The sequence below is a fragment of the Saccopteryx leptura genome, chromosome X (genome assembly GCF_036850995.1).
Source record: "Saccopteryx leptura isolate mSacLep1 chromosome X, mSacLep1_pri_phased_curated, whole genome shotgun sequence".
Lineage (NCBI taxonomy): Eukaryota > Metazoa > Chordata > Mammalia > Chiroptera > Emballonuridae > Saccopteryx > Saccopteryx leptura.
Genome location: NC_089516.1, coordinates 2,577,259 through 2,599,788, shown reverse-complemented (window position 1 = coordinate 2,599,788; position 22,530 = coordinate 2,577,259). Strand labels below are relative to the sequence as shown.

Genomic DNA, 22,530 nt, shown 5'->3' with positions numbered 1-22,530 from the left:
AACAAAGCAGAAAGTCAGAGAAGTCTGAATGAAACTTTTGCATGTGAAACAACGCTCACTGCAGGTGGGACAGGTGGGTGGGTGACTTGCAGACAATGTAACACAGAGGCCTGTAATTTGTAACTTGCGAAGAAAATGGATCCTCAGCAAAAATTGCCTGAGAGTTTTCGGTGTATGGTGGGAACCCACCCTATAGCCTGTGACCAGGGTTGTCAAAGCGTGTTGCCTCTAAAAATAGAATGCAGACACGGAGTCACGTGAAATTTACGGGGAGGTGTTTTAGGATGAGTGTGTCATGACGGTTCCACAGATAATGTCTGTTATGTTGTGGGATAATTTTCTTGGTGGAAAAGTATCCCTTTGAAGACTAGCAATGATCAAGTACGAATAGTAACCAAAATTATATGAAAACTACATGTATGTGCCTTCATTTGACAAGGTTTTTTTTTTTTTTCTGGGGGGGGGTTATTGAATCTGGTTACATCCAAGTTAACTTGAAATTGTTTATCTCTATGAATATATGTAAAATGTCAGTATACATGCTGGACATTCGTAGAGGTAACCAATTTATTGTTAATTTGGATGTAACTGTGTGTGTTTGGATATGTATGTGTGTGTGTATAAAATTTATATATATATGTTCAATAAACAGATACACATATATATTTACCTATGTACAGATAACTTACTTTTATTGGGAGACACATCTTCCTGAAGATTTCTAGGAGACAGTACTGACTGCATTGTGTACAATTGTAACAGAGTCAATAAAAATTCAGATGTGTTACATATATATTCTCTCTGGGAGGCAAGTTCGCACACAGGCACAAAATATATATGTATTTTGTATTTTTCTGAAGCTGGAAACGGGGAGAGACAGTCAGACAGACTCCCGCATGCGCCCGACCAGGATCCACCCGGCACGCCCACCAGGGGGCCACGCTGTGCCCACCAGGGGGCGATGCTCTGCCCCTCCGGGGCATCGCTCTGCCGCGACCAGAGGCACTCTAGCGCCTGGGGCAGAGGCCAAGGAGCCATCCCCAGTGCCCGGGCCATCTTTGCTCCAATGGAGCCTCGGCTGCGGGAGGGGAAGAGAGAAACAGAGAGGAAGGAGAGGGGGAGGGGTGGAGAAGCAGATGGGCGCTTCTCCTGTGTGCCCTGGCCGGGAATCGAACCCGGGACTCCTGCTGCCAGGCCGACGCTCTACCGCTGAGCCAACCGGCCAGGGCCCTGTTACTTATATTGACACATTTTGAGTGTTCTGATTCAATTGCTAAATCAATCACAGGAAATGTGGTTACCCCTTTTCTGTTTTAATGTAGTTTAAGGTCCAGAAAACTAAAGAGAGAGAGAGAGAGAGAGAGAGAAGGAGGTTGCAATATTCTATTTAAATGCAGACTAGATCCTTATCGCCTGAAAGATGCTATTTAATTTAGGGAGAACACAGCCTCTCCTAAAATCCTGCCCTGTGCCGGTTCCTTGGAAGGGCCCTCTCTCCCTCCCTCTTTCCTTCCCTCTCTCCTTCCCTCCTTCCTTCCTCCCTCCCTCCCTCCCTCCTTCCTCCCTCCTTCCTTCCTTCCTCCCTCCCTCCCCCCCCTCCCTCTCTCCCTCCCTCCCTTTCTCCCTCCCTTGCTCCCTCCCTCCCTCTTTCCCTCCCTCTGTCCTTCCCTCCTTTCTTCCTTCCTCCCTCCCTCCCTCCCTCCTTCCTTCCTTCCTCCCTCCCTCCCTCCCTCCCTTTCTCCCTCTCTCCCTCCCTCTTTCGCCCAGGAGCGGCGAGCTGAGCCCAGGCATGTCCCTCAGGTGTAAGTGGGCATCCCCGGTTCTCTGCAGGCGTGGAAACAACTGTCTGTTTTCATACACGGGGGCGTTACTTCTTCTGGTTTCTCTTGCCCTTGCCTGTGTGCGAACTCGCCCCCTAGAGGGAATTGATCCAGCCCAGCCCCAGTCCCTACCAGGTCCTCGTGCGCTGTGGTGGGGGCAGCCCCCTGGTCTCACTGGACCTCCGTGCCCAGCGGAGCAGGTCAGCATGGACGGCAGGTGCCTGTCTCCTTCCTCATTGCCTCCTCCTCCTCCTCCCCTGGTCGGATATCAGACCAACCGGAAAATCGGTTCCTCTGTTCAGGTGAAGAACAATAATAGTCCAGTCTACGCCCTCTGGTTTTCTTGTAGCTACTTCTCTTTATGGTGGGGAGCAAACAGGATGCACCTGACCCTGGAAAGGATGCCTTGTTACCTGCGCTTAGTTCAGGGAGAGGAAATAAAAGTGCTTAAACAGGGACCCCATCGCCTGTATTTTTTCAACAGAGAGTGGATTGGGGTAGTCATGGCGAACATTCAGTTCCTGGAACTTCAGGGTTTGATGTACCTGGTTTTTTTTTTTTGTTGTTGTTGCATTTTGTTTGCCCGTTTTGAGAAGCGGACAGTAAAGCACACGGTTTCATTCACAAAACCTACTTCTCATGACGGCCTCGCCCAGCTTTGCGAAGGAATCCTTTCTGATGAAAAGAGTTAGCCCAGGACACCAGCCTCTCCAGAATGAAAAGCTGAACCTCTTATGTGGCTCTCCCAGGTTTTTCTTTTCTTAGTTACTAGGAAAGCAACTTAGTTGTTTCTGGCCTTGTTTCCTTCCTTCCTTCCTTCCTTCCTTCCTTCCTTCCTTCCTTCCTTCCCTCCTTCCTTCCCTCCTTCCTCCCTCCCTCCCTCCCTCTCTCCTTCCCTCCTTCCTTCCTTCCTTCCTTCCTTCCTTCCTTCCTTCCTTCCTTCTTTCCTTCTTCCCTCCCTCCCTCCTTTCCTCCCTCCCTCTCTCCCTCCCTCTCTCCCTCCCTTCTTGCTTCCTCTCTCCCTCCCTCTCTCCCTCCCTCCCTCCCTCTCTCTTTCCCTCCTTCCTTCCTTCCTTCCTTCCTCCCTCCCTCCCTCCCTCCCTCCCTCTCTTCCTTCCTCTCTCCCTCCCTCCTTGCTTCCTTCCTTCCTCCCTCCCTCCCTTTCTCCCTCTCTACCTCCCTCTTTCCCTCCCTTTCTCCTTCCTCCCTCCCTTTCTCCCTCTTTCCCTCCCTCTCTCCTTCCCTCCCTCCTCCCTCCTCCCTCCCTCCCTCTCTCCCTCTCTCTCTCCCTCCCTCCCTCTCTCCCTCCTTCCTCCTTCCCTCCTTCCTTTCCTCCTTTTCTTCCTCCCCCTCCCTCCTCCCTCTCTTTCTTCTTTCCTTCCTTCCTTTCTTTCTTTTTGATTCTTCATTATGACCTGTAGAAACCCAGCCTCTTTGCACTTTAGGAAACGTTTGTTAGTTGGATGTGTGTACAACAGTGGCCTGTTCCCGACATCCTTGGGAGGTTGGGCATGGACCTCCCATCCTGGGGACTTTCTCCTCTCCCCCCACGGGGTTTTGTCCAAGATGGGAACTTCCATTGGTTTCGTCTCTTCAGCCCAGGTGGATTAGACTCCCCTGTCCCTCTCTTTCTAGTCCTGTGTGCTCTACTCCAGAGGAAGGACACATTTGTCATCGGAGATCCCTGAGTTCTCGGCTGCTTAGAAGTAGAGAAGGCGGCCTGACCTGTGGTGTAGCGCAGTGGATAAAGCGTGGACCTGGAATGCTGAGGTAGCCGGTTTGAATCCCTGGGCTTGCCTGGTCAAGGCACATATGGGAGTTGATGCTTCTTGCCCCTTCCTTCCTTCCTTCCTTCCTTCCTTCCTTCCTTCCTTCCTTCCTTCCTTCCTTCCTTCCTTCCTTCCTTCCTTCCTTCCTTCCTCCCTCCCTCCCTCCCTCCCTCCCTCCCTCCCTCCCTCCCTCCCTCCCTCCCTCCCTCAAATGAATTTAAACAATTTTTAAAAAGTAGAGAAGGCAATGCAAGAATTCCAACCCTTTGGGGCTGGTGTGCGAGCATCTTGTCATGCTGAGGGCTTTTTGCATGGCACCTGTCTGTCTCCTGACAGGGAGGTGGCCCTCGGACATCCGTATTATTAATGATGGTGTGTCAGGTGGAACGGACTGGTCCACAGAGAAGCAGAAGTCCGCCTGAGGAACGGGTCCAGGATGACCATCAGCGAAGCCCGCTCCTGACCCTGCTCTGTGTGGCTAAATGCTTGTTGTCATGGGGACCTGAGAACCCCGGGGCGTTTCAGTGTCAGGGCTGTTTCTGAGATGCTGTCTCCACACAGTTACAATGTTGCACAAACAGCTCCACCACCATGCCGGGGGATGTTTCTGCTTTTCTTTCTCTCTCTCACATTCATGGAAACAGCTCTCCTGCCCACATCCGTCCCTCCAGCATCCACGTGTTCCAAATTTCGGAGAATAGTCTGTGCATACGAGCATCAAAGTTAGACATGTTTATAAACACATATGTGTGTCAATAAAGCTTCACACGCACAATGCCTGGTCTTGAACTTGGCTTTAATATATCTATATCTATGTCTATATCTATATCTAATATCTATATCTATCATCTGTATCTATATATCTATATCTGTATCATCTATATATATCTATCTATCATCTATATATATCATCTATATTTATATATCTATATCTATATCTTCTATATATCTATATCTATATCATCTATATATCTATATATCTATATCTGTATCATCTATATATCTATATCTATATATCTATATCATCTATATCTATCATCTATATATATCTATATCATCTATATATCTATATCATCTATATCTAGATCTATCTTCTATATATATCTATATCATCTATATCTATATATCTAGATCTATATCACCTATATCTATATCTATATATCTATATCATCTATATATATAATCTATATCTATATCTATCATCTATATATATCTATATCATCTATATATCTATATCATCTATATCTATATCTATCTTCTATATCTATCTATATCATCTATATCTATATATCTAGATCTATATAATTTATATCTATATATTTATATCTATCTATATCTATATATATCACCTATATCTATATCTATATATCTATATCTATCATCTATATATCTATATCATCTATATCTATATCTATCATCTATATATCTATATCTGTATATCTATATCTATATCATCTATATCACCTATATCTATATATCTATATCATCTATATCTATATCATCTATATATCTATATCATCTATATCTATATCTATCATCTATATCTATATCTATATCATCTATATCTATATCTATCATCTATATATCTATATCTATATCATCTATATCTATATCATCTATATCTATAATCATCTATATTTATATCTATATCATCTATATTTATATCTATATCATCTATATCATCTATATATCTATATATCTATATCTATATCATCTTTATATCTATCATCTATATATCTATATCATCTATATCTATATCTATATCATCTATATATCTATATCTATATGTCTATATCTATATCATCTATATATATCTATATCTATATATCTATATCATCTTTATCTATATCTATATATCTATATCTATATATCTATATCTATCATCTATATATATCTATATCATCTATATCTATAGTTATAGCTATATCTATATCTATATATCTCCTTCCTCAGTAGGATGAATTTCTGAACACAGAATTGGTAGAGCACAAGGTATGCACATCTGAAAATCTTTATTGATGGCACTAATTTTGTTTGCACAGACGGCGTACACAGATGACACTCCCAGCAGTCACGGGAGAGAATTTTTCCTCCCCGCAGTTCTTAATGAAACAGTGTTACCGAACCTTCCTCTCTTTGTCTCCGAGCTGAGAAATGATGTCTCTATGTAGCTTTTCCTGTGTGCATTTCTCGCATTTCTCTCTTGAGTAGGACTCGGGGCCCTTTCCTGAGTTTAGAAGCTCTGCCTGCTTTTTCTGTGTGTGTGTGGACTTCAGTCATCTCTCCCTCTTTCCTGAGTTGTTGATATAATTTCACTTATTCTTAGGAGCTTGTTAAACATCAAAGAATTTAGCTCTTTTCTTTTTCCTATACGTTGCACATACTTTTTCTTCTTTTCGCTTGTCTGATTCTGTCAGTTTTATTTTCTTTGTAATTATTATTTTAAAGAAACAAGCACGAGCAGCATTTAGCTGTGCAGAAAGCCTTCTCCCTCGTCCGACACGCACACTTTTGCTGTCAACATGCTTTAAATTAAATGCATTTGAGGGGAACCCTTTTATTTTATTTATTTTTAATTTGCATGAAAGTCATTTAAAAAATTTCTAACTTTGTTGTTAAATGGCTTTTTTTTTTAAAGTCTGGGCTCTCCTTCTGCAGGTTAAAACCAGGAGCTGATAGTTCGATGGGAATGTGTGTTAGGGTCAGAAGCCAGCAAATGCCCCCTCCGCCCCGGGGGATTATGCTGACTGCAATTCTTGCACAACGACACATTTTTCAAAGTATAAACCTTTTTTTTTTTCTTATTTGGTCTTTAGGACATTTTTACAATACTGTTTTTATTTATTTCTAATTTATTAAAGTTATGGGTGACCTTGCCTAACAAAATCATATCTGTTTCAAGTGTACCGTTCTCGAAGACATCATCTTCGTATCAGATGATGTTTTTATTTTTTTTTTCTAACTCTCCATTACTTCTAGATATACAAAATTCAACAATTATAAAGACCAGGGATAGTCAACCTTTTTATACCTAACACCCACTTTTGTATCTCTCTCTGTGAGTAGTAACATTTTCTAACCGCCCACCAGTTCCACGGTCACGGTGATTTATAAAGTAGGGAAGTCACTTGACTTTATAAAATGTATAAAGCAGAGTGACAGCAAGTGAAAGCATAGAATCATAATTACTTACCAAGTACTTTATGTCGGATTTTCGCTAAGTGTGGCAGAACCAATCTTTATAAAACAACTTACTCTAGTTCAATCTATCTTTGTATTTATACATTGGTTGCTCCGCTACCACCCACCATGAAAGCTGGAGCACCCACTAGTGGGCAGTCGGGACCAGGTTGACCAGCACTGATAAAGATAGTTCAGGGAGTCGCTGCTTGGTTGACCTTGAGTGCACAGGGTTGGACCAGGGATTTGATGTTTCAGCGAAGGCGAGACCACGGGCAGCACAGGTCTAGGAACTAAACCCCAGCCTTTATTAACTGGTTCACCGGTTGGTCCCCAAATGTCCCCTTCCCTCAGGCAGGATCCCTTCACAGCGCCACAGGGCATGGCCTCGTCATGGTGTGACGATGGTGACTTAGCCCTTGACTTTGTCCGATTTGTAGACCGTTGCATTTCAAGAACTGAATGGTTTTGATGTGTGATACAGCATGCCTGCCCCCCAACGGGAGTTTTTCTGACCTTGAAGACTGGTTGGTGTGGGAGGGTGGGGGGCATGTGTTTGGGGACGGAAGACACAAAAAAGGCCTTTCATGACTGTAAGGTATTTTTTTCCCCGCCGAGAAGGAAGGAACGGGGCCGAAGCCGCAAAGTGTGAAATAATAAACGGCTTTATTGAGTACAGAGCGCACACCCCGCCCGGCAAGGTTCCCTGGCCCCGAGGAAAGAAACATGGAGGCTAGGGAAGTTGCACGGATTAAACCGCGTGGGAGATATTTAAAGGGTCCCTCTAGGGAAGTGGAGCTACTATGACGTGGTGGTGAAATTTCACTGGCTGGCAGACGATCGCTTCTTTCCAAATGGTTCCTGGGAAACTTCCTTTGGCGGGCTTGATTGTGGGCGGGTCTGAGTTCCCCACATGACCATCCCCCATGATCCACCGACCTTACGATGACCATCTGAATGGCGCAAACCATGGGGGTGACGTTCCCCGGCGACGTGGACCTTGCCCACCCGGCCGGGGACGCCCTGCTGGCCAGGTTTCTCTGTTGGAAAACTGCACGCCCCCCCCTCCCCGTTCCGTAGAAGTCAGCCGCCCCTCCCCCCCATCTTGGTTAATCGAGATTGAACTTGGATTAGTGTCAACTGCCTGGAAAGGAAGAAGCGTCCCTTGTCCCCGGTTCACGGAGGTCGTGCGTCATTGACTGACTGACCGCTGTGTGTCGTGTGGGAATTGGCGGTAAACTCCCAATGCCACCTGGCGGTCCAATCCAGTGCCACGTGGCTGCCACTGCTCAGGGACTCACTGTCCCCTGACCCCACGGCTCGGCCACCAGCTCGTCGTTGTTCCTCGTTGACAGCCGGTGGTACAGAACCACGACGGAGCCTCCCCTCGCCCAGGGTTTGGACCCGACAGGAGGGAGGGCTTTTATGCTGGCAAGGTGCCAGGTGCCACGATTTCCGAGTTGGATGTTTGACTCCGAGCCTCTCTCCTGTGGGCCCAGGGCGTCCAGCTTACAGAGACACTAACCTTCCAGCCAGCAACCTCCCTGTGGTCCCCAGAGAGGTCACGCCTCTGTCTCCCTTGCACCCACCTGGTCACCCACCGTCTTACCACGACGCGGGAAGCCATGCACCCACGCACCCCCCCCGGCTCGGACTGCGCCCTGGGGTCCCCCCTGCCCGCAGCGCCCCCTCGTGCTTTTTTGATGAATAGCCGTAAAACTTGGAGGAGCAGAGAGATGGCTGACCCGTCCTTCCGCGTGGATGCAGTTAGATTTCGGCGTGGCCGTGGGCATTTTTCCTCACGGCCGATATTTCTAAAAGCGATCTCATTCCCTTCATGTGACCGACGATGTAGGTTTTAATATAAAATTTTAATGTGCCCGCGGTGGGTTGCCACTTAAGTAAATCCCAAGAAGCATTGTTCTTGTGAGTTCTGGGAATCGGGTCCATCTCATGAATAACTCATGGAAGCGCACCCTAGCCTTCTCAAGTAGCTTTTAGGAGACAGTACGTTTTATTTTATTTTTCTTTCTTCCTTTTTTTTTTTTTTTTTGCAGAGGAACAAAAATGGTATTAAAGGAAATATAAAAGTTTTGAACAAAAACTAACCATTGCCTGTGCAGGCATTGGTGCAGTGGACAGAGCGTCGGACTGGGATGCGGAGGACCCAGGTTCGAGACCCCGAGGTCGCCAGCTTGAGCGCGGGCTCATCTGGTTTGAGCAAAAGCTCACCAGCTTGGACCGAAGGTCGCTGGCTCGAGCAAGGGGTCACTTGGTCTGCTGTAGCCCCCCCGGTCAAGGCACATATGAGAAAGCAATCAATGAATACCTAAGGTATTGCAACGAAGAATTGATGCTTCTCATCTCTCTCCGTTCCTGTCTGTCTGTCCCTATCTCTCTCTCTGACTCTCTCCCTGTATCTGTAAAAAAAAAAAAAAAAAAAAAAAAAAAATTATTACTCCCCAAGCTAGTAAACACTCAACAGTTGATAACAGCTTCCGATAACAGTTTTCTGAATATTTTAAATAGAGACGGTAGTGACCTATGTCTACATTTTTATCTGTACCTATATCATGTGTGATATAATATATATATATTATCACAACTGCCTTCATAGCAGTGTCTAGAACTATTAATATCGTGACTGTCGTACGTAGCACTATACTTATAGCATGTATCCATGCTTATATTTGAATTATTCCTGACTTATATCATAAGCTTCGTATCTTCGTGTCTTTATATTACATCTCTATTTCTGTATCTATCTGTCTGTGGCTATTCTGAAGCTGAGACATCCCGGAATAGGCTAGCCGAGGTCTCGTGGGATTATTACAATTCTTGATAAAGTGTCGTTTTCCATGATTAATTTTCTCAGAGGGTCACAACCTCCCTTATTCATCATTCTTTTATTTTTTGAGGTTTAGGGTATTTCTACAGTTTCCATCCTACAATTTATTTCCGCGTCTTTGCGTGCAAATCCCATATTCTTCATCATAGGGGCCTTCCCTTTCTCTCTCTCTCTCTCTCTCTCTCTCTCTCTCTTTTTCGTCTTTTTCCAGATTGCTTTGATTTATAAACTTTGTGTGTGTGTGTGTGTGTCCTTTACAAAAGCACTTTTGGATGCACCTGAAGTCTCACGGAATTTTACTACTAAAAAACTGGTTTTTTATCATTTGATTTGGAAAATTAAATGGAACAGGCCGACATCGATCAATAAGAATATGTTGGTTTCCAGTGAGGGCTTTTGTAGCATTTGAACTGTGGATGACCATATTTTTCTCTTCCATAAGATGCCCCTGACCTTAAGGAGGAAAATAAGAAAAGAAATATTTTGGACCAAGCGGTGTGTTAAAATCGTGAATTAAATACCGTATTTTTCGCTCTTTTGTTATCAACTGTTGAGTGTTTAACCACTGGCTTGGGGAGTGATGATTAATTTTTATTATTTATTTTTTTTTTTACGGAGACAGAGAGAGAGAGAGAGTCAGAGAGATAGAGGGATAGACAGGGACAGACAGACAGGAACGGAGAGAGATGAGAAGCATCAATCATAACACGCACGGGCATTTTTCCACTCTGGTTTTGGGGGGGAAGAAAAGTGCGTCTTACGGAGCGAAGAATCCGGTGTGTTGGATGCTTCTTGACCATTTTCAGGAGACGCAGTCGCTGAAGCCAGGGCAGAAATGACCGTGGAGGGACCCAGGGCTCAGGGCCAGCGGTTGTGAGTGCGGGAGAGTTCCTGCCTGTGGCCCCTCTCTCACCCCCCTGTTCTCACCCCTGCCCCCAGACCCCATCTCACGCCCCGTCAGTGTCTGCCCCGGAAGCTCAGAAAGGTGTTACTTTGTTGCACAGCCGTCCCTTCTTGGCCGCACCTGCAGCCCCCACAGCGCCTCAGTGGTCCCCGTCAGTGTCTGCCCCGGAAGCTCAGAAAGGTGATACTTTGTTGCATAGCCGTCCCTTCTTGGCCGCACCCGCAGTCCCCCACAGCGCCTCAGTGGTCCCTGTCAGTGTCTGCCCCGGAAGCTCAGAAAGGTGATACTTTGTTGCATAGCCGTCCCTTCTTGGCCGCACCCGCAGTCCCCCACAGTGCCTCAGTGGTCCCTGTCAGTGTCTGCCCTGGAAACTCAGAAAGGTGATACTTTGTTGCAGGAAGCTCAGAAAGGTGTTACTTTGTTGCATAGCCGTCCCTTCTTGGCCGCACCCGCAGTCCCCCACAGCGCCTCAGTGGTCCCCGTCAGTGTCTGCCCTGGAAGCTCAGAAAGGTGATACTTTGTTGCACAGCCGTCTCTTCTTGGCCGCACCCGCAGTCCCCCACAGCGCCTCAGTGGTCCCCGTCAGTGTCTGCCCTGGAAGCTCAGAGAGGTGATACTTTGTTGCACCGCTGTCCCTTCTTGGCCGCACCCGCAGCCCCCACAGGTCCTCAGTGGTCCCCGTCAGTGTCTGCCCCGGAAGCTCAGAAAGGTGTTACTTTGTTGCAGGAAGCTCAGAAAGGTGATACTTTGTTGCACCGCTGTCCCTTCTTGGCCGCACCCGCAGCCCCCACAGGTCCTCAGTGGTCCCCGTCAGTGTCTGCCCTGGAAGCTCAGAAAGGTGTTACTTTGTTGCAGGAAGCTCAGAAAGGTGTTACTTTGTTGCACAGCCGTCTCTTCTTGGCCACACCTGCAGCCCCCACAGCGCCTCAGTGGTCCCAGTCCCCGTCGTCCAAGTCAGACGCCATTTCTCCACCGTCCCCTCCTCGCTCACGCCAGCTCGGGGCTCGACTGGCACTCGAGTTGCCCGCCCGCCGGGACCGGGTCCCCTCTGTCTGTCTCCTCCTGTCCCCGGCTCCCTGCGTCCCGCGGGAAAGGAGGTTAGCGAGCTGGCGGAACGTGGCGCTTGGGTTATTTTTAAAAGGCACAGGCGGCCTGGCTCCCGGAACACGCAGCCTGGGCTATTGTGGGTTCTCCAGGGGGGTCAGGCTGTGGCATCCGAGGCCGTGCCGTTCTCAGAAGGAAGGCTTTGAGAATACAGCCCGCTGTGTGTGTGTGTGTGTGTGTGTGTGTGTGTGTGTGTGTTGGGGGGCAGTTCTCTGGGCTTACTGGACCTGCTGTTAGTAAGCTGGTCCCCAATGGACACACAGCACTGACCAGAGTCAAAGAGAAAGACGGAGGAAGTTACCCTTTGTTCCGTTAAACACACACACACACACTCACACATACACTCACACTCACACTCACACACACACTCACATACTCAAACACACATGCTCACACAGTCACACACACTCACACACAGACACACACACACACTCTACACTCTCAGACACACTCACACACTCACACTCACACACACCCACATACTGAAACACACACGCTCACACAATCACACACACTCACACTCACACACATACACTCACACTCACATACTCAAACACACACATACAGTCACTCACACTCACACACAAACACACACTCACATACAAACACACACACTACACTCTCACACATACACACACACTCACACACTCACACTCACACACTCAGTCACACACACTCCCACACACACTCTCAGTCACACACTCCCACACACACTCTCAGAAACACACACTCCCACACACACTCTCAGAAACACACTCACACACTCTCTCACACACTCACACTCACACACACACTCACACACACACTCACACACACACACCAGCTCTGCTCCTTGGCCAAGTCACAGTGAACCAAATGACATCAGTTCGGTCGAAACCCATGCTGCGAATGATACTTTTAGAAAGATAAGAGGAACAGACACATGTGTGTTTGTGCCTCCTCCTTCCACGCGGGGAGTCCTGACCCAAAAGAAGACCCGATGGGCACAGAGGGCTAACGGAGGTGGCTCCCCCTGCCTGTCTGTCTGCCCGCCCTCTGGCTTTCCCGACAAATAACAGACATACAACCGCACGTGAGTGTCAGGCGTAGACGTGTCGATGTGATACGTTTACCTGTGACAGTGCGTGCCATTGTTGCACGAGGCAACGCCTTCACCACGTCTCATAATTACCGCTTATTTTGCGGGGAGAACATCGGGGGTCTGTTCTCTCAGCAGCTCCCTCTCCTATCAGTAAATAAAAATAAAACGGAACGTGACCCAATTCGCCGGTACTTTGCAGGAACACCTCTTTCTCACACAACAAGGCTTCCTCACCATGGCTCTTGTTGGTGCTTAGCGGTCTCCCTGCCCGGATGTCTTTCAATGTCTGGAACATCTCTCTCCCCGGATGTGACAACCCAGAATGTCTTTGGACGTTGCCAGTGCTCCCCCCGGAGAGGGGTGCAGGGTCGAGACCCATCTCAGTCAAGAATCTCTGCTATAAAACGAGGTGTCTACATGCCAGGTTCCGCCCAGGGGATTTCACTGTCTGTGGGGCAGTCTCTGTTCCGGGCACGGGCAGAAACACCAGGTGCAGTGTGCAGGGGGACACACGGAAACCACATCGTTTGGGAAGCTCTTCTCTGTCCCAAGCATCGACCCGACGTGTCGTGTTCCTCGTCGTGGGGATTCGGTGACTTTGGGGACAGTCCACATAATGCACTTGTATCAAAAAAGACAGGTGTGAGCCTGTGGATAGAGCGTCAGACTGGGATGTGGAGAACCCAGGTTCGAAACTCTAGGGTCGCCAGCTTGAGCGCGGGCTCATCTGCTTTGAGCAAAAGCTCACCAGCTTGGACCCAAGGTCGCTGGCTCGAGCAAGGGGTCACTCACTCTCTGTAGACCCCTGGTCAAGACTCATATGAGAGGGCAATCACTGAACAATTAAGGTGCCGCAACGAAGAATTGATGCTTCTCATCTCTCTCCCTTCCTGCCTGGCTGTCCCTATCTGTCCCTCTCTCTGACTCTCCCTGTCACTGCCACATACACAAAAAAAGAAAAAGACGGTGTGAGATTGATTTAGGTAAGTCGGCGCTCCAGGGGATATAAAAAGGGAAATAAAAGAGAATCCTCTGAAGGAAATGCATCCGGCTTCTGTAAAACTGGGCGAAAGAAATCAATGGACTCTGTGTAGATGAGGAGGGAGCGGCCACTTGGCGCTCACAGTGCAATGGACCCCCCCCCCCCGCCCCCCCGGCGTGCACAAATTGACGAGTGCTCTCAGTTACTCAGAAGTTATTAGCGGCCATGGAGGAGTCCTCGATAAGTGCCCCGTGCAGAAAATCAAATTGAAGACTCATTGAAGAGGGAGTCGCGTAAATCCGAACCGTTCCCTTGATTGATTCAAGCCGGGTTCTTTGGCAAAGGAGCAAGTTTTAATATTCCTTCAGCGACCCTAAGATGATGGATTGATGCGGGGAGGGGGTGGGGGAGGGGTTGAGAAAATGTCTTTCTATTAACTTCAGAGGCTGAGAGAGTGTCGCTCACCCCGCCCCCTCAAAGAATGCCCTGTTAACATTTGTCATAAATGACATTATACTGGGTTATTTTGTATCCATCGGTTTTTAATTTCTGTGATGAACGGGCATCTCTTAACATGTTTGGTGATAAAGGGATTATGCAACACTAGTTACTTTTTATTCACATGGCAATAAAATAGCAACCTACTTCCTCTAAGGTGCGGGCATGAGATCCTCAGTCGTTTTTTAGAAGCCTGGGTGATGACCATCAGCTGATTATCAGGTCTTTGATTATATAAGGGTCAATGGTGGAAGGACATTGTATCTCTAGACCAGGGGGTCAGGAACCTTTTTGGCTGAGAGAGCCACGAATGCCACAGATTTTAAAATATAATTCCGTGAGAGCCATACAACGACCAGTGGACGTGACGCATTATCCAATAAAAATGTGGTGTTGTCCCGGAGGACAGCTGTGATTGGCTCCAGCCACCTGCAACCGTGAACCTGAGCGGTAGGAAATGAACGGATTGTAACACAGGAGAATGTTTTCTATTTTTAACGTTGTTATTATTTTTATTAAAGATGTGTCTGCAAGCCAGAGGCAGCCATCCAAAGAGCCACGTCTGGCTCGCGAGCCATAGGTTCCCGACCCCTGCTCTAGACGCCTTTCTGTAGCGTTCGCTAACGAGGAAGACGGTTTTTGTTGTAATCGTGGCGCAGCCCGACACACGTCGGCGCTTGAGTCTTGCCTCTGTCTTTTCAAACTCGGGTTACGTTTCTGAGATGTCGACGCCACGTCTCCGAGACGTACACGAGTGAACGGCACTGATTTATTTGTTCATTTTAGAGAGGAGAGGGAGAGACAGAGAGAGAGAGAGACAGAGAGACAGAGAGAGAGAAGGGGGGAGGAGCTGGAAGCATCAACTGCCATATGTGCCTTGACCAGGCAAGCCCAGGGTTTCGAACCGGCAACCTCAGCATTTCCAGGTCGACGCTTTATCCACTGCGCCACCACAGGTCAGGCGAATGGCACTGATTTAAACGTAACGTTTGCTCCACAGTGACATGGGTGGATGGGGCAGGCTCCAGCAACGCGGAGGAAGAAAGGAGAAGTCCGTCGATGACAGGGTCGTGGCAAACAGCGTGTGGTGCATGCACGTTGCTGCCATGGGGCGTGTGGTGGCAGCGGCTCTCCTGTGGGTAGTGGGTGCGTTCCTGAGTGTGGCTTTTGCAGAGACCCCACCGTTCTGGTCTCTCTCCAGAAGACAGCAGCAGGCAGACGCGCTCATGTGGTCTTTGTGTGATGGTAACACGCCTGGTTGAATTTTATCATCCATGCAGCTGGTCCATTTCCACAATTCTACATTCCAAATTTCCTAAATGTATCTCAGTGTATGTGTGTGTGTGTGTGTGTGTGTGAGAGAGAGAGAGAGAGAGAGGAAACGTCAGAGCTCCTCGATGCCATCTTTTATGAAAACACTCACGTCCAGCCTGACCAGGCAGTGACGCAGTGGATAGAGCATCGGACTGGGACGCGGAGGACCCAGGTTCAAGACCCCGAGGTCACCAGCTTGAGCGCGGGCTCATCTGGTTTGAGCCAAGCTCACCAGCTTGGACCTAGGGTCACTGGCTCGAGCAAGGGGTCACTCGCTCTGCTGTAACCCCCCCAGTCAAGGCACATATGAGAAAGCAATCAATGAACAATTAAGGTGTCGCCACGAAAAACGGATGATTGATGCTTCTCATCTCTCTCCCTGCCTGCCTGTCTGTCACAATAAACAAACAACAGAAATCAAACAGACAAGAACCACTTAACGTCCTTCTGTCTTCTCCCCCAGGAACCTTCTTGACCTGTTCCCCGGGACGAGCGGGAATGGCTGCGAAGGCCCCCAGGAGCCCCCACACCTGGGGTTGTGAACATGAACTTGTGTGGACGGGCTCACTCCAAGCAAGGTCGTAGTGTGGGACACCGCCTGCCGACCCGCCACAGCTGACCTTATCCAAAGGTTCGTTGGGCTTGACTGACGTGGTTCTCAACCTTTCTAACGCCGTGACCCCGCAATACAGTTCCTCATGTGGCGGTGACCCCAAACCCAAAAAATAATTTTGCTGGCTACTTCATAAACTGTCATTTTGCTGCAGTTATGATTCGGAATGTAAATACCTGATATGCATTATGTATTTTCTGATGGCTTTAGGCGACCCCGCTGGGGTCATGACCCACAGGGTTGAGAACCACTGCTGTAAGGGTTTTTTTTGTTTTTTTTTTTTGTATTTTTCTGAACCTGGAAACGGGGAGAGACAGTCAGACAGACTCCTGCATGTGCCTGACCGGATCCATCCGGCATTCCCACCAGGGGCCCCCAGGGGGCAATGCTTTGCCCCTCCGGGGCGTCGCTCTGCTGCGACCAGAGCCACTCTAGCGCCTGGGGCAGAGGCCAAGGAGCCATCCCCAGCGTCCGGGGCCATCTTTGCTCCAATGGAGCCTTGGCTGCGGGAGGGGAAGAGAGAGACAGAGAGGAAGGAGGGGGGGTGGAGAAGCAAATGGGCGCTTCTCCTATGTGCCCTGGCCGGGAATCGAACCCGGGTTTCCCACACGCCAGGCCGACGCTCTACTGCTGAGCCAACTGGCCAGAGCCTGTAAGGGTTTTTATGGTGACATCTGCTAATGGATTAATTAGTAAGTCGTCCACATGAAGTTTCTCCTCGAGTTACTTAGTATCAGATAGTCACAGGACTTCAGTAACTGCAGACTCGCCTTATGGGGGAGATCGCTTTGTAAGTTATATAGATGTCTGACCACCATTTCGTGCGCCAGAGGCCAATATCCTACTGAACGTCAACTGAAATTGGTAATTATTAAGAGAATTTTAAAAGGTGCTTTTATGGATGAATCTATACGCTTAGTGTGGTGTAAGTCTGTATAAGTGATAGCTGTCTGGCAGTGTGTATCCATTTTATGGGAAAACGGAGGATAAAATAAAAGGTAATGTTGTATTCATTTCAAAAACAATCAGTTCTCTTGTTGATTATCTTGATCTGTCGTGAGTAAGGTGCTGTGTATTTAGTGACGTCTAGAAGTGTGCTAACCCGGAGAATTTGTTCTTCAGACTTTGAAGTATCTCACTCACCCTGTGAGGGAGTCCTACGTCTTAGCTTGAAATCCAGAAAGCACAGCTTCCTCTCCCCATCATGGTCCTCAGTGAATGATGTCACTAGCAGAAGACAAGTTAGGAGAATAAGGTGATGCTCTTGGTGCAGAGGGGTGTGTCTCTGAGTCCTCCCTTGATGGGAATAGTTACCCCCAAACGGCCTCACCCACGGATGCAATCCAGGGTCACCGCCTTCTTCAGACTTTGCGGGGTCTGGGGGGTGGCTCATACAAAAAGCCACCAAGAACATATGTTGTGAGTCCACATCGGACAGGGGATCGTCTGAGAACAATTAAGCCATGTACAGAACGCCTGTCCCCTAGCCCAGCAGAAAGGGTGGACAGCACAGTGTGAGCTGAAGTTAGAGATGAAACCGTTAGAAACAGCGGTCTTAGCATAAGGGTCATGTTGTAAAGAGAAGACCCCAGCTGCAAAATGACAAAAGTCAGAGCCAGAGGCTCGGCCATCTCGACCGGACCAATTCAAGAGATTTCATTCCAGCCGATAATCTTGAGAACACGCATTGAATGGCCCTTTCCTCCAATTACATTTTGTAAAAGGTTTTAAATTCTTAATGTAAGTCAGCGCGAGCTAACGTAGAGACTTACACCACACTTAAGTGTATAGATTCATCCATAATTCATCAATTATGATCGTCCCACACTGGTGATCGTCCACAAGAATTTGGTAGCGCCCACATTGGCCAGAGGAGGCTTCCATTGGCTTCCCCTTGCGTTGACTTCTTCAACGGCACAAAGGGAACAACACGGCTGGTTATAGAATCTCCACTTTCCATGTCCTCCCCCTCTCCTCTCTTTCTCTCTTTTGTGAGAGAGAGAGAGAGAGAGAGAGACAGGGACAGACACAGGAAGGGAGAGTCAGGTGAGAAGCATCGATTCTTCCTTGCGGCACCTTAGCTGTTCGTTGATGGCTTTCTCACGCCTGTCTTCTCTGGATCCGGTGCCTGAGCCGTTAGGGGAAGCCGTTGAAGACTCCTCGATGGGCCCTGGCCGGTTGGCTCAGCGGTAGAGCGTCGGCCTGGCGTGCGGGGGACCGGGGTTCGATTCCCGGTCAGGGCACACAGGAGAAGTGCCCATTTGCTTCTCCACCCCCCTCCTTCCTCTCTGTCTCTCTCTTCCCCTCCCGCAGCCAAGGCTCCATTGGAGCAAAGATGGCCCGGGAGCTGGGGATGGCTCCTTGGCCTCTGCCCCAGGCACTAGAGTGGCTCTGGTCATGGCAGAGCGGCGCCACGGAGGGGCAGAGCATCGCCCCCTGGTGGGCAGAGCGTCGCCCCTGGTGGGCGTGCCGGGTGGATCCCGGTCGGGCGCATGCGGGAGTCTGTCTGACTGTCTCTCCCCGTTTCCAGCTTCAGAAAAATACAAAAAAAAAAAAAGAAAACTCCTCGATGCCCTTGCTAACTGCTAGTTCTTCTAACGACCCAAGAAAAGAAAGCTTGCCAGGAAGACGTACAAGCTTGGTTGTGGAAGCCGTGTCACCGTCCCTCCTACCGGATGGAGCACTAGGGTCACGTTCTGTTTTGTCTTCACAGGGAAAGATGTGTTGAGACAGAGGCGACCCGTCCGGTTTCTGTGGGGAGGTCCTGTGGGAGGCGTCTTCTCAGAAGGACATCGTCATGGTGAGTCTGCCTCCCTCCCCCCCACCCCGTCTCCTCCTTGACCCTCTGTTGACGTCCGGCCGCAGTGACATCCCGGTGAGATGACATCTGGCAGACGTCTTCAGATCACTCCAGTGCAGACAAAAACTAGCATTCCCCCATCACGTCTTGTCGAAATGAACGGAGGTACAGAGCGGTCACCTCAAGGGCGCTCGCAGTGTCCGCCGTGGCGTGCCCTGGGAAATTTGGCGTTGCGTCACCGTCATCGGTGGCCCCCGGAGAGCCACAGTGCGGAGTCTGTCTCGGACATTAGACCCAATTTGTACAGAGCCCCCCCAAAGCTCACCCTTGTTCCCGTTGGTCCCCAAGACTCTATTCTAGGGTATAGATTTCTAGCTACTGTGGTGTTTGAATAGCCTCAGTCTCTCAATTCCCCTTTTCTTTCTTTTTTTTTTTTTTTTGCATTTTCCTGAAGTTGGAAACGGGGAGGAAGTCAGACAGACTCCCGCATGCGCCCGACTGGGATCCACCCGGCACGCCCACCAGGGGCGACGCTCTGCCCACCAGGGGGCAATGCTCTGCCCCTCCGGGGTGTCGCTCTGTTGCAACCAGAGCCACTCTAGCACCTGAGGCAGAGGCCATGGAGTCATCCCCAGCGCCCGGGCCATCTTTGCTCCAATGGAGCCTTGGCTGCGGGAGGGGAAGAGAGAGACAGACAGGAAGGAGAGGGGGAGGGGTGGAAAAGCAGATGGGCGCTTCTCCTGTGTGCCCTGGCCGGGAATCGAACCCGGGACTCCTGCACGCCAGGCTGACGCTCTACCACTGAGTCAACCGGCCAGGGCTAACGTTGTTATTTTTTTTTATTAAAGATTTGTCTGCGAGCCAGATGCAGCCATCCAAAGAGCCACATCTGGCTCGTGAGCCATAGTTTCCCGAGCCCTGCCTTGGGGTGATGTTTAGGGTAGCCCTTGATGCGGGGTGATCCTTGGTTGGAACGTCCCTTCTCATCTCTCCAGGATGGCTCGACTCGATTAAGAAAGTAACGAACGACAGGAATCTTCCTTCCCCGGCTTTCCCGCGACACCAAGAACTAAAAGGACCCTGAGTTCTTATAACGGGAGCCGTTGGCATTTACGAGGCTCCATGGAGCCTCCACCTCAGGTGCTAAAAATAGCTTGGTTGCGAGCATCAGCCCAAGATGGGGGTTGCCCAGTGCATCCCGGTCGGGGCGCATGTGGAAGTCTGCCTCTCCGTCTCCCGTCCTCTCAGTTGAAAAACAAGGGAAAAAAGGTATTCCCCAATCCCCTGATGTTTTTCTTCTACTAATAGCACAGACGGACCTGTGGCTTGGGGCATCTCTGTGACACGCCAGGTCCAATGCTAAGGAGCTCGTGGTTGATGGTCAGGCTGGTGGCGTGTTAGAAAAATGCAGAGCCGTGTTGACGGAGCAGTTTCTGGGTCCTGTAACCCCTGTTTAAAAAGGTCCTTTGCGATAGAGTTTCATAGTTGTCTGGGACTGACGGTAGAAATGTCCTTGGCTTATTCCCAAGGTGGCTTAGTCTGGTTCAAGACTAATGACCAGCAGTGTAGAGTATGGTGGTCACCACAGGGAAAGGGGGAAGGGGAGGTCAGGGAGGGAAGAGGGGGAACAGATGGTGATGGAGGGAGATGTGACTTGGGGTGCTGAGCACCCAATTCCCTATGCAGATGATGCGCTGTAGAATTGTACGCCTGACGCCCTAGACCAGGGGTCGGGAACCGATGGCTCGCGAGCCAGAGGCGGCTCTTTGGATGGCTGCCTCTGGCTCGCAGACACATCTTTAATAAAAAAAATAATAACAACGTTAAAAATAGAAAACATTCTCATGTATCACAATCCATTCATCTCCTACCGCTCGTGTTCATGGTTGCGGGTGGCTGGAGCCAATCACAGCTGTCCTCCGGGACAACACCACATTTTTATTGGATGATGCGTCACGTCCACGGGTCGTGGTATGGCTCTCACGGAATGACAGTTTAAACTATATGGCGTTCACGGCTCTCTCAGCCAAAAAGCTTCCTGACCCCTTGTTCTATATACCGTGTTATTAACCAGAGTCGCCCCCAATAAGTTCAATAAAAGTTAAGAAAAAATAGGTCCGGACATGAAAAAAGAAAGTGATGACCATGGAAAGGTCCTGTCCTGACACTCTTGAGACCGTGACTTTCATTTCTCGGTCAATCAAGCGTTAAACTACGGGTGTCTAGTTTAGGGGAAGCCGTACACCGGAAATCAGGGCGCGCGGTGTTTCCTGGAAACCCACTTTGTTAGCAGGTTGAAGAGTCCGGTGATCGGGGTTTAAGTTGAAGAGTCCGGTGATTTCTGTTCTCCTCGGGGCGCGTAACTGAGCGTCCCGATCGCTTGTTCAATGCCCAGTTCTGAGCTCGTTCTCAGACGAGTCTCCAGTTTTACTCAATATCGTGTGCTTCCGAGGGACACGGGATAGGTATGTTCATCAATGTCCTGCAGTACCCTTAGATGGAGCCTAATATATAGCACTATAAAATGTATAAATGTCTTAAAGAACATAACTGTAGGTATAATCATGAAAAATGGAAAGAATCTGTTTGAGGGAACCCTGGGTTGTTTTCTTTTTTAAATATTCCCCAAACCCAGGCTCTGGCTGGTTGGCTCCGTGGTAGAGGGTTGGCCCAGCGTGCGGACTTCCCGGGTTCGATTCCCAGTCAGGGCACACAGGACAAGTGCCCGTCTGCTTCTCCATCCTTCTCTTCCTCCCCTTTTTCTCTCTGTCTCTGTCTTCGCCTCCCGCAGCCATGGCTCAGTTGGTCGAGTGCATCGGCCCCAGGCGCTGAGGATGGCTCCATGGAGTTTCCACCTCAGGTGCTAAAAATAGCTTGGTTGCGAGCATCGGCCCCAGATGGGGGTTGCCCAGTGCATCCCGGTCGGGGCGCATGTTGAAGTCTGCCTTTCTGTGTCTCCCGTCCTCTCACTTGAAAAACAAGGGAAAAAAGGTATTCCCCAATCCCCTGATGTTTTTTCTTCTACTAACAGCAGCCTGCTTATTTTACCTTCCAGTTGAATGCTGGTTTTCTGCCAAAAGGATATATTTCTGACTGGAATGGGAGAAAAATTAGCAGCTGTAGTTCATAGTGAAATAGATCACCTGGCACTGTTCACAAGTGATAGGCGTAAGCTAATTCTGTCTGCTTTCTGGATGAGGTAAAACAAACTCAGCTCTGAGCCAATGACCGTGATGGGAGCCGGCTGTGGCTTGCGGGCGGGTCATCTGGTTTTATAAGGGGAGTTTCCCTGCAACAGCCAGACACTAGCCTTTGCAATTTTGTGTGTGGATTTGTATCTTTGTGGGTGGCTCTTTTCCCACGCCAGTGGCCGAGCTGAACGATTGTGCCGGAGACCATATGGCCGGCCACGTGTAACGTCTGAAGCACTAGACCCTTTACAGCAAGTTTTTCTGTCCCTACGTTAGCGCACTGCCCTTTGGGGTGTGCAAAGGCGGTGCGTAGTCGGCGATCGGGAAATGAGTCATGCGTGTCGTTACACAGCGTGTCCGTAAAGTCGTGGTGCACTTTTGACCGGTCACAGGAAAGCAACAGAAGACGATAGAAATGTGAAATCT

The 22,530-nt window shown here is 49.0% G+C and overlaps 1 protein-coding gene across 4 annotated transcripts in view; it reads left to right on the top strand.

The window, feature by feature from the left end:
- Window positions 1-22,530, top strand: part of NLGN4X (neuroligin 4 X-linked) — a 294,089-nt gene that overhangs the window by 17,068 nt on the left and 254,491 nt on the right. For all 4 annotated transcript variants that reach the window (XM_066356776.1, XM_066356773.1, XM_066356775.1 and 1 more), the window contains exons 2-3: window positions 15,964-16,131; window positions 18,827-18,913. The gene's annotated coding sequence lies outside the window, so the exon portion shown is untranslated. The remainder of the gene's footprint in view (window positions 1-15,963; window positions 16,132-18,826; window positions 18,914-22,530) is intronic.